Below are 10,800 nucleotides of genomic sequence, written 5' to 3'. Positions count from 1 at the left end.
CCGTATACCGATGGTGGTAAAGCGTGAGATGAACAAGAACACAGCGGATACTGTAAAAGTCTTATTCCCTTAGGTTTACATTTTGTCTATAGACTAATTATAGACAAAAGTCCTTAGTTTCGGCCCAACCCGTTTACGCTGTAACCAAGTTCAGGTACCGGCGGATAAACGGAGCTACGAGTCGTATACTGCTGAGATTGCTTTAGAGCCTATTTGTAGACTCTACACATAGTGTATACCTCCGTATTTGTTGAACACATGATATGATCTAGGTAGTCGCTCTCGGCAGTCCCAAGACAGTCGTCACAGTTCTCATAACATGACTTTTGCTGCAGTTGACTAAAGAAAACAAAACGCCGATGCAGTAGCGATAATAGAGGTTATGAACGCCAGCTTTAGTTACTGGCGGATCCCGAACAGGCATCAAGCTAACAGCACAGAGACTCGTAATGTTTGTGGCTGACAACTCAGACTTTGTGAGTGTGCGAACCGAAGTCGCGGATAGGGTGTGTGCGTTGTGTGTCTCTCGATTCTCAGATACTTTTCACGTTGTCCTCATGTCGGGCCTGCATCTCTAATATCAAGTGCTTTTTCGTTGGCTGATACCCTGCACTATAATGTCATCAAACTTTCTCATTCACTTAAAATATGTGCCAAATTCGCGAAGCCAGTCCTTCGTAGGCGGTATGCCTATGCGGCTGAGCATGTGCGTACGTCATTGGAGTATTGATTGTTTTGACCAATCATCGGAACAGAAAATTTGCACAGCATGTGTACATTTGGCGGTACGGTGGAATGTATGCTAGAAACGCACTGCATTACTCATCGTAGTTGGCGATAATGCAAGCGCCTGACGGGCCTTGTAACGGCTTTTACGAACGGTGCATTTATCCAAGTGTGCGTTCCTGTTGCATACGATAACCCACAGCCTTTGTTAATACAGCGCACCAATTCATTTCCTTTATCCATGGAAAAAACTCAAAAATGGAAGAGAAAAGCAACCCGTTTCACGCGCATGGCACGCAGAGAGAGACAGACATGCAAAAAAAGGGAATACGGAAAAGGCCATCGGACTTTCGGAGCGCGTACGCCCTCGTCGCCCTGAGCGCCTGCGCGTGCGCAACGGCATCAAGGGCGGCGAGCCATCTGTCCGCTTCAGTTTGAATTCTCAACGACTGCGCCAGGCACGTAAACGTCTGTTGCAGCGGTTTGTGGTCCCCGCCTGGGCAAGGTTCTGACTGGTGTTGTAGAAGTCGCGGGGCAGTGTTTTCGTTGTTCAGTGTACGTCGGACAGACTTTCTCGCGCCTGCCACGCTTGTGCTAAGTCAATCTTGTCGGATTATACCGTTCTCGCGCCTTACGGTGCTCTAGCTTCACAAGAACATCACTGATTTTCCCAAGGCTGGGGGGGGGGGGGGGGCAGTAGGCGCCGTCGTAAAGACCAGGCTTTCTCTCCTGGAGTGGTATGTTGGCTCATACTAGGCCTTTTATATGTGCACTTCGTGACTTTTCAAAAGCATTTTTTAATGGGAGTTGCCCTTTGAGCTGCTTGAACGTCCTTTTGCAAAAACATGTAAAGATCGGTAGGCGGGAGCCGCGGGGATAGCGAAACGGCAGCAAAGCATGTACGTCCTACGTTACCTGTTTACGCAGCGTTATTGTAATTTCAAGTGCTGTCCTGAGGCCTCCGTTTGAGGGTTACATGTGCCCTCCTGGAGCGTTTACTTGTAAAAATCTATCTACGCGACGCAAAAAGCACCGTAAAACAAAAACGCAGCCCGCGACTTCTACCACACCAGTCGCAACTTTGTCGTCTGCCTGTACCTTCTCTATGTATTCGTATCTTGTTTGTGGCATCACACGTGAACTAAACTAAACGGTAAGTGTTAGAAAAGATGTTTTCCATCAATAGCTAATGATTGGATGAGTGCATTTCGTAGGGAAAACAGGTTGAGTGTACTGTAGGAAACTCGGGCATTGTGTCGCGTTCTGGTTTACATGATTTGATAACGCGCTCCTATTCTCGCTCTTCCTGTATGGAATGTTTCACGGCGGGCTATCATTCGCGCTTGTTGATTTTAGCGTCATAGGTGATGTGCGTAAAAAAAATGTAAATACTTCATCTTTTATCATAGAGATACGATTTCAATGAGAGAGGATATTGGGCGAAAGCTGGCAACAGGATATACGTCACGCTATTATAAACGCCGACAGTTTGCTGCCGCGAGCATCGAAAAAAAATGAAATGAGAATGTGAAATGAAGTTAACAGACATCGTCTCATCATTTTTTTTTTTAGTTTCACGGCAAAATTAAAAATATATGCGTGTAAATTAAATGATACATTGTGGCTTACTTTTCTTCCGTTGCCTAACGACATGCAAATGACGCGCGAGGTGCATGTGTCATTTGTCAGACACGCCGCCGAAGCGGCTGAAGCGCGCGAGAACAGGTGCGCATGTGAGCGTTGACCAGTTCGGCGACCCGTCTACCTGTTTTTCTATTTTTGGATTTAGCCTGGTATGTTGGGCTCTCGGCGAATTCTTGCGTTCCTTCTGCACTCCGACATCGCACAACTCAACTATTGGACTACGGCTAGGTGAGAAATTTTGTTTGACAGTCTGCAACGCATTTCAAGCAATTACGCTTGCTATGCGGAACCTAGATTTGTGACACAGCAAACAGCAGTTCGGCCGTTGTAGCACCGCTAAGTTTAGTCAATGTCTCGTACTGGGACATGTTTGTGACGCTTTCTATGAGCCCCAATGTTATTTTAACTTATTTCGGTAGCTTTTGGGCACGCTGGTTGCACAGGACGCTGTGACGCAGTTTCGAGTGCACTGAATCTTACTGGGAGAAGTTCGGGACGCTTTCTATAACCCCCAACGCTACTGTAACTCATTTTGGTTACTTCTTGGCGTACTTGTAAAGCGCAGTGGCCGCGCCTGGTGTCATCACGCGGTTAACGAAGAGCAGCTTGGCCCTGGTGCGCAGTTAAGCTTCGTGCTTTAGTGCACTGCCAAGTTTTGGGCGCTGTCTGTGACGCCCAACATTGTTGAAAATTTATTTCGGTACTTTTTTTTCTTATTATGAGGCACGCTCACCGCGCCTGGCCTTGTGACGCAGTTAGCGAAAAGCAGCTCGGCTGTGGGGCGCAGTGTTTTCGCGTGTACTGAATCTTAGTGGGAGAAGTTCGTGACGCTTTGTCTGACCCCCAACATGGTTGTAATTTCGATGCATTTTCGGATAATTTTGAGGCACACTCGCCGCGCCTATCGTGACGCAGCGAAAAGCAGCTCGGCCATGGTGACAAAGCTAGTTTGTCGTGTACTGAATCTTACTAGCTGTGACAAGTTTGTGACAATTTTTATTGTCCCGCAACAACTTAAACCTTCCTTCAGTAGTCACGCTTGTCGAAAACGTGACAAAAGATTGCCAAGAGTGACAATACGGGAGTGTGTTGGTTTGCGCGGGCACAACGCGCAAAAGACAACGCCAAGGAGCTCCAACACCGAGAACTTGTAACTGAAAATTCTGTCTTCTGAACAAGTGGATACAGGCTTTGCACCCATGCATTTGCCTTGAGTGCGAGTAGAAGGAATTCTGCGAGTGTCCAGCATTCTCTGGTTGAGGGCGTGTGTTGTGGCCACCTTTGTGTATTCGTAGCGTACTATCGCGTCGATTGTAGGCAAGTTCTTTTGGAAACGCGGAGTAGCCCATATATTCGTGTTCTTAAAGTGCAGTAAATAAGTCCCGGGAAGAGGACAATGCTTCTTGTGGTATGTACGGTATTGTTTTGGATGAGTCGGTTATTTTCTGCACCATGTAAAAGCGAACTGCTTTTGTTTCTAATGCCGCCCATTCACCACTTTCGCATGTTTCGCCTCTACACGCATTCCTCGTATGTGTTAAAACTAAAAATGACGCATGCTTGTAATGTACTTTTTTTCAGCTGCCGTCGTCCGCTGGAGCTTCGAACGGGTGCTGCTGCTGCTTACCTGGTAACACAACGTTGGATGGATGCTGGAAAAGCCCGCAACGAGCATTTATATAGAATAAAATAAACATTTCGTCATTTCACAAGGCCTCTTGCGTCTGCATGAAATTGCACGTGGCATATATTCGATGAAGGCTTGTAAAGATTGTTCGGAATCATTGTTACTTAAACAATTTCGCACGAAGACCGCACTCGGTTGATCTGTAGAAGCAAAAAAAAAAGAGAACCCGCGTCGATCAGCGCAGCCGGCATTACGCGTACCAGCTAGCATTGAAAACACGCGCGCACAAAACCGAAAGCGGTAGTGTGCCTCAGGTGTTAACGGCGGCGGCTTGATGCGCTGCAGTCAATTCGGCCGCCAAGCCTCTATAGGAGTGCCCGCTCTTGTGGAATCCTTTCTCTATGGTTTTACCTTGATACTGAGCAACCACTGAACGAATTGTATGTGTTGAGCAGCCACTGGGGGCAGATCTCGTTTCAATCGGGCCGCCGCGAACCCTGCGATACATGTGTAGTAAGATTCTCGTGACGGGCTTCACGTATATACGTCCGAATCCCCTTAGCGTGAGGAATATTAAAACAGAGACGTGTAGTTCAATATACGCTAGCGTACAGGGACGAAAGGCCGTGTTTGCGGGGCAGGCATCAGAAGTGTGCGCGCTGCTGTTTTCGTGGGGTAAAAGTAGCGGTATTTGTGAGAATACTGGCAACCGATCTAAATATATGCAACTGCGAAAGCTTTCGTAGCACGAATCCTGCGATAAGCTCAGTCGCTCGCAGCTTCACAACTTAGCCGAGAAAATAAGAGAACAATAAATTAGTCCCTCCGGGAAGCACCTTTACGCGTTTCAAACAGAAGGCATTGGGTTTGACGATAGCTGGAACACTTAATTTTTTTTAAATTCTCTTTTATGAACAGTTCAGCAGCAGAAGTTGCTTTTCGCGCTATTTCAAAGGTGTTCAGCGCCTTACGATGCTTAGGCGTTATGTAATTTAGGTGCTGTTATTCACTCTTTATCAGCTGGTTCTACAGGCAGCTGCTGAAGCAGATTAGCATTTTCACAATCGTACATGGTATGCAGCCCTTGTCGCGCATAATAAGCGTTCCTGTTTTCATTACTGTTGCATTTAGTGCCTTCGTCTCAGATATACTATACTACATGCGCTGTCCAAAAAGAAAGAGATAGATTATCCATTTGTTGGTCTTTCTTAATAGATAACGCACATATTATCCAAATAATTTAGTGGACATTGCACTTGTGCTACCACTAACAATACACCTAAGAGATCGTAAATGTTTTAGCATATTAGTAACCTTATCAAAGCACCCCATTCATGTGCATTCTACTAAACGTTTGACAAATAATGTACTCATCTCGGAGTATGAAAAAAAAAAGACAATGCAGACTGTTCTAAGTGGGAATAAATTGCAATGCTTAAGGTGACTTCAAAACTGGAGTCACTATTCTGAGCATGTTCGTTCGGCACGGGAATATTGCAGTAACACCCAAAAAATGAGCACAGTTCAGCCGGGTGTCTGTTTCAGCAATTATTATTGTAGAAATCGCTTGGGATCCTCACATTTATTTCTTATTTTGATAACTGCCTTATGCATCATATGAACGTGTTTTTCGTCATATGAACGTGTCTGTCTGGCACCAGCGACCATTACGGTTGTCTAACAGAACATTACTGTAACATGAAACATTATATGGTACTGATTCGTGTTGGCATGTAGCCTTTGGGCAAAGGTAAACCAAGTTAACTAGAGACATGTAACAAAACAGGTAACTACACCGACAAGGCGGCCATCACTGTTTAATTATTTCACCTCATCCCCCGCCCCCCGCTTCGTTTTCGGAATCATCTTTCTCGCTTCTTATTCTTCGGCTAGGTTACAAGATATACGTTATGAGAGTAAATTATATATAAATCTACCAATGAACCGTAAAAATAACTAATTGAACAGTTTTTCCTCACATTGTTGCATCTGCTTTACGTGTGTGTCTTCCGGTGTCCTTCTCTTCCGTGTTCTGCTCGTGTTGCCATGAATTACGAACTTGCCCAAGCCATTGTCAGCTTTATTAAACAAGGGATTCAATTCAGTTGAATCTAATAGTACATGCATGTCAAGTGACTGACGTGTTACTCGTTTTATATAAATATTACGGACTGGCAGTAACTTGGCAAGCATTAAACCACAATATTTTTTTAATAACTGAAGCTGCGGGTTCCATAGGCTGCCAGGGAAGACTTCGAAGAAGATCAGAGAACTTGAAAATGTCAAATGCTGTCTTGTTACATGCCATACAGGATTCCCAGAGAAGCTCTCTATTAAAGATATTTTTGAAACGCTGCACGTGAGAAAAAAATCAGGAAAATTGGTACCATTCATTGAAAAAAAATGAAAGTGAAGCATACTAACATGGCATTTCTTACTTATTTATTTTTGCGTTAATTAAAGGTGCTGAACCTCTAAACCATAGGAAAAGTACTCATGTTTGAGAGCACCTTATGTAATTTACTCTGATAGCATTCATTCGACCAATAGTTTGTTTTGTTTCCAGGAAATGCATATCTGTCGTGCCATGACGCAGAAAGTGCTCACGTGGTATTCTAGGTGCTCATGTGGTATACCTGACTTGCAACCGTGTCAGCATGCCCAAGAGACCTCATTATCCACAAGAAACGAAGACGTTACAATATCAATGCAATCAATTCATCTGCCTTCTGTTGAAGTTATGGCCAATGATGCGTTCACTTAAGGGTATGAGAAAGACATTTAACTCTGCATTAAGAAAAACAAATTACATTCTTTGGTATGGTACTGTCAATATTCCAGTCAGTCTTCCGTGCTTATCATTCTGCGCGGGCATATTTATTTAGCAGCCCAAAGATGTACAGACAATCCAACTGGGTAACCTTGTTTCAGAAATTGTTATAGAGATCATTTGGGATAAGTACAATAATGTGTCATATATGAACTTGTCATAAAAAACAACGTACTGTCGCAGCAGCACCAGCAGCAGTGGTGACTGTTTAATTGTTCATCATGCCATAAAATTAAACATTGCATAATAGTACTGCTTTGTATTCACAAGCAGCTATTAGTCATAGTTAAACAGCATTGAGTATTGACTTAAGCGGTTAGAGCAAACATATAAGGCTGCTTATTGAACATAAAAAATACGCAATTGTTATTTTTGCCTCACATTGTTGCATCTACTTATTAGAACCATGCACTTGCAGCACCCTTGGAACATATGATACGAAGCTCAAGGCCGGCCTGGTGACCGTGATTACAAAGAGGAATTAGTCTGTGAATCTATAAATAGTCTGTTTGAATCGTAGTGCAACACCTGCATTTTATTAATATTAATATATCGCACGATAAAGAGTAAATTCACTCTTAATGCACTTGTTTTCTTTTTTGCACTGCATGGTTGAGCACTAGTGGAATGGTTTCAGTTTATTTCTGTTTATGCAACATATGGGAGTGCAGCTGGTTCAGCAGCATTATTATTCTATTGACATTAATACATAACTGTAGATGAGAAACAAAAGGTGCACATGCATAATATGCTTTCAAAATTTTTATGCCGGCTTATGTAAACAAAAATTTAAACTAGGGTATAGATAGCAGATAGCTAGCAGATATCATTTAAGCGGATGCACTTAATGTAACTCTAATATTTAATTAATGTGCTTGTGCACAAATACTCATAAAGTCTTGCATAAAGATTCACGGCTGCATGTATTTGATATTTTTCGAGTGCTTGTATCCGCATGCATGACTTTCTACGTACAGTTTCCTAAGTATGTTCTCATATGCATAGTGGATGCAAAAAATGTTTGTAAACATCTCCAATGGCTGCTCATTAACAACCCCAGCAGCGAGTGTTTATATATAATCAGATTATAATCACCTGCCAAAACATAGTTAGCCAAAAGTGGTCTGTATAGCTAGTATATAGGGTGTCCCAGTTATTCTAGCAAAGCTGTGGTCAACGAAAATAAAATATTAAGAAAAACACTCTGCAAGATATACTATCTTACAAAGACTACTGGTCACACCTCTGACGCCTGAGCACCATAGGTCATAAAACCAGACCTTATTGCACCGTCTTTTTAAATATTCCTAGTTGAACAGCTTCGTTATATTTATGTTTGCTGGGACACCCTGTATAGAAAATAGTCGACAAAAATTCTAAGGCTAAAGACTACAGAGTGTTTCAGCTAAGTTGGACCAAGTATTAAAATATAAACATATATATCATGTGTGTCGAATTGGCGCACTATTGTTCTAAGCCATATGGAGCGCGTCATGATATTTTCTTTCCAGTCCTAGTTAACAAATATTGCTTAATTAGCTTTTTAAATAGTAACTCCACTGAAAAATTCTTCATACAAATATTGTAGCTCTCTTCAGAAGCAGCGGAATATTTCACCTATGCTAAAATATCTGTCCTGTTTAATGTTTTCCCTGCTTTTCAATAAAGTACGCGAAATTTAAGAAAAAAGGCATACCACGTGACTGCTGGCTAACATACTGCGCTTTTATTGCCCTCAAATGTAAGTTGTACGAATTAACAAAGGCTTCTCCGCATGCATGATGAAATTCAACAGGCTATAGGTGGCTGCGATGGGCCTTTAATGATAAAAACGGCGTACCGTGTTGCGAACAAAAGCGACCGCTACGTGCGAATACAATATGGAACCGGAAGCAGCATTTGACGCAGCGCAGGCGTTCTTTTCTTTTCGGGCCAATGAAGAAAAACGGTAGAGGGGGTGAGGATGATAGTGTAACGAACGAAGGAGATGAAAACCATGCTGCCTCCGGTCCCGTATAGCATTCGTACATGGCGGCCGCCATTTTAGTTTAACACTTTTTTATCCTTAAAACGGCATGCCGCTTTTGCCACTTAACGTCCATCGCAGTCAGCGACACCGTTATCATCGTTATCAATGGATATCTCTGTGCGCGAGGCAGCCTCTGCTAATATGTTCAACTTACATTTCAGGGCACTAAAAGCGTGGCGCGTTAGCCGGCAGTCACGTCGTATTTTTTTTACGCACTTAAAACAAAGGCTGGAACAAATTTAAACAGGGTAGTTATGTTAGAATAGATGAAATATTCCGATGTTCCAGCACAAACTGCTACAACTTCTATATTGAAGCTTTTTCGCTAGAGTTACTATGTAAAAAGTTAAACAATCATTGTAAAAAGTTAAACAATCATTGAGTGGGCATGGGAGCAGTGACAACGGCATGGCTCCTATACTTCGTTTTTTCATCGTGCAGGCAGTGCTGTCGAACATCGTGACGTCATCCTCGGCTGCACCCTGTGGCTCGCCGATTGATCTTGGCCCGGCGGCTGAATTTCCCGGAGCTTCCAGCACCGGTAGCTTCTGCACGTCTGGCTGTGGTTATCCGCTCGCCGAGTGGCTCGTCCACAGCCATCCAGCGTCATCGACAATGCCATCACCACCAGCACCGGATTTAAGAAGCCGACGCGCCTGCTTTCCCTTCAGTGGGCATGGGAGCAGTGACAACGGCATGGCTCCTATACTTCGTTTTTTCATCGTGCAGGTGTGTACGCAGTATTCTTTACACACAAAAAGGAGCGACGATCGCTATTTGTTACTGTTCCCGTGCCCACGGGTTTGCTGCGATATTGCTTGTGATTGTTTTTCGATGGTTCTCTTGCTATTGCGCTCGGGTGACATTGAGTCGAACCCGGGTCCTAGAACTCGCTCCGAGGTCCTCCTAGATGTAGATAGCTTACCAGACGATCCATCTGATGAAATGAACGTTATGTTTCAGCTCCTGAAAGAGGTACACGCTCGTATGCTGCAAACCTCGAAAGGTCAGGCTGAAATAACTTCGGACATAAAAACCATTAAAAATAGTCAAAAGAACATCGAATCAAAGTTAGCTGGCATGCACAAGAGGCTGGATGAACTCGAGGAGAGGGCCACGAAATTTGACAGCATTAGTCAAGAACTTTCATGCTTAAAGAAATCAATGGATCAGCAGCGCAATCGAAATGCTTCTCTGCAGTCTCGTCTTGACGAAGCTGAAGATAGATCACGCCGTGACAACTTAATCTTTCGGGGTATATCAGATGCTAAGGAGTCCTGGGCGGATACCGAATCTAAGCTATTGGAAGCATTGACTGAGGTCGTCGACTCGTGCTCTGGTACTTTAATCCAGCGTGCACACCGCCTGGTCATTTTTTCACATAACTGTCGTCCTGTCATAGCCAAATTCACCGAATCAAAAATGAAAGAAAAGATACTCTCCTTGCGTAATGAATTCAAATCAAAAGGCATCACAATCAGTGAAGATTTCGCGCCTGCAACACGCTTGGCTCGACAAAAACTGTTTGAATTCGGTAGCACCACGCTGGTTCTCGCTCTTTTAAACTGCGATACAACAAGCTTTGCTTCAATAACAGATGCTTTATGTATAACGCAATCACTGGTACTGTCGACTAGGTCGTGACACGTGGCGAACATGGTGTGCAGGGGACAGTGACCGGTGACACTGCCAATGGGATTGTCACCCGTGGCGAAGCCAGTGGATTACATACCGAGTCTGCATCGCAAGTTGTATCATAGGGAATCGCGAGGGGCGTTGGGAAGTTATCTAATGTGTCTGTCCTTTATACCAACGTCAGAAGCGTTCTTAATAAACACACTAACTTATCTTCCGTCATTGATACATGTAGACCTCACATTATTGCACTAACAGAAACCTGGCTCCCAACGCACGTGTCTGATTTTGAAATCTTTCACGACGCTC

General features: G+C 43.7%; 1 pseudogene; it reads left to right on the top strand.

Moving 5' to 3' along the window:
* Nucleotides 1-9,690: 9,690 nt before the first annotated feature.
* On the top strand, nt 9,691-10,493 carry LOC140213432 (uncharacterized; annotated as a pseudogene).
* The last annotated feature ends 307 nt before the right edge of the window (nt 10,494-10,800 follow it).

This window comes from Dermacentor andersoni, chromosome 10 (assembly GCF_023375885.2).
Source record: "Dermacentor andersoni chromosome 10, qqDerAnde1_hic_scaffold, whole genome shotgun sequence".
NCBI lineage: Eukaryota > Metazoa > Arthropoda > Arachnida > Ixodida > Ixodidae > Dermacentor > Dermacentor andersoni.
This window is presented reverse-complemented; position numbering and strand designations above follow the sequence as displayed.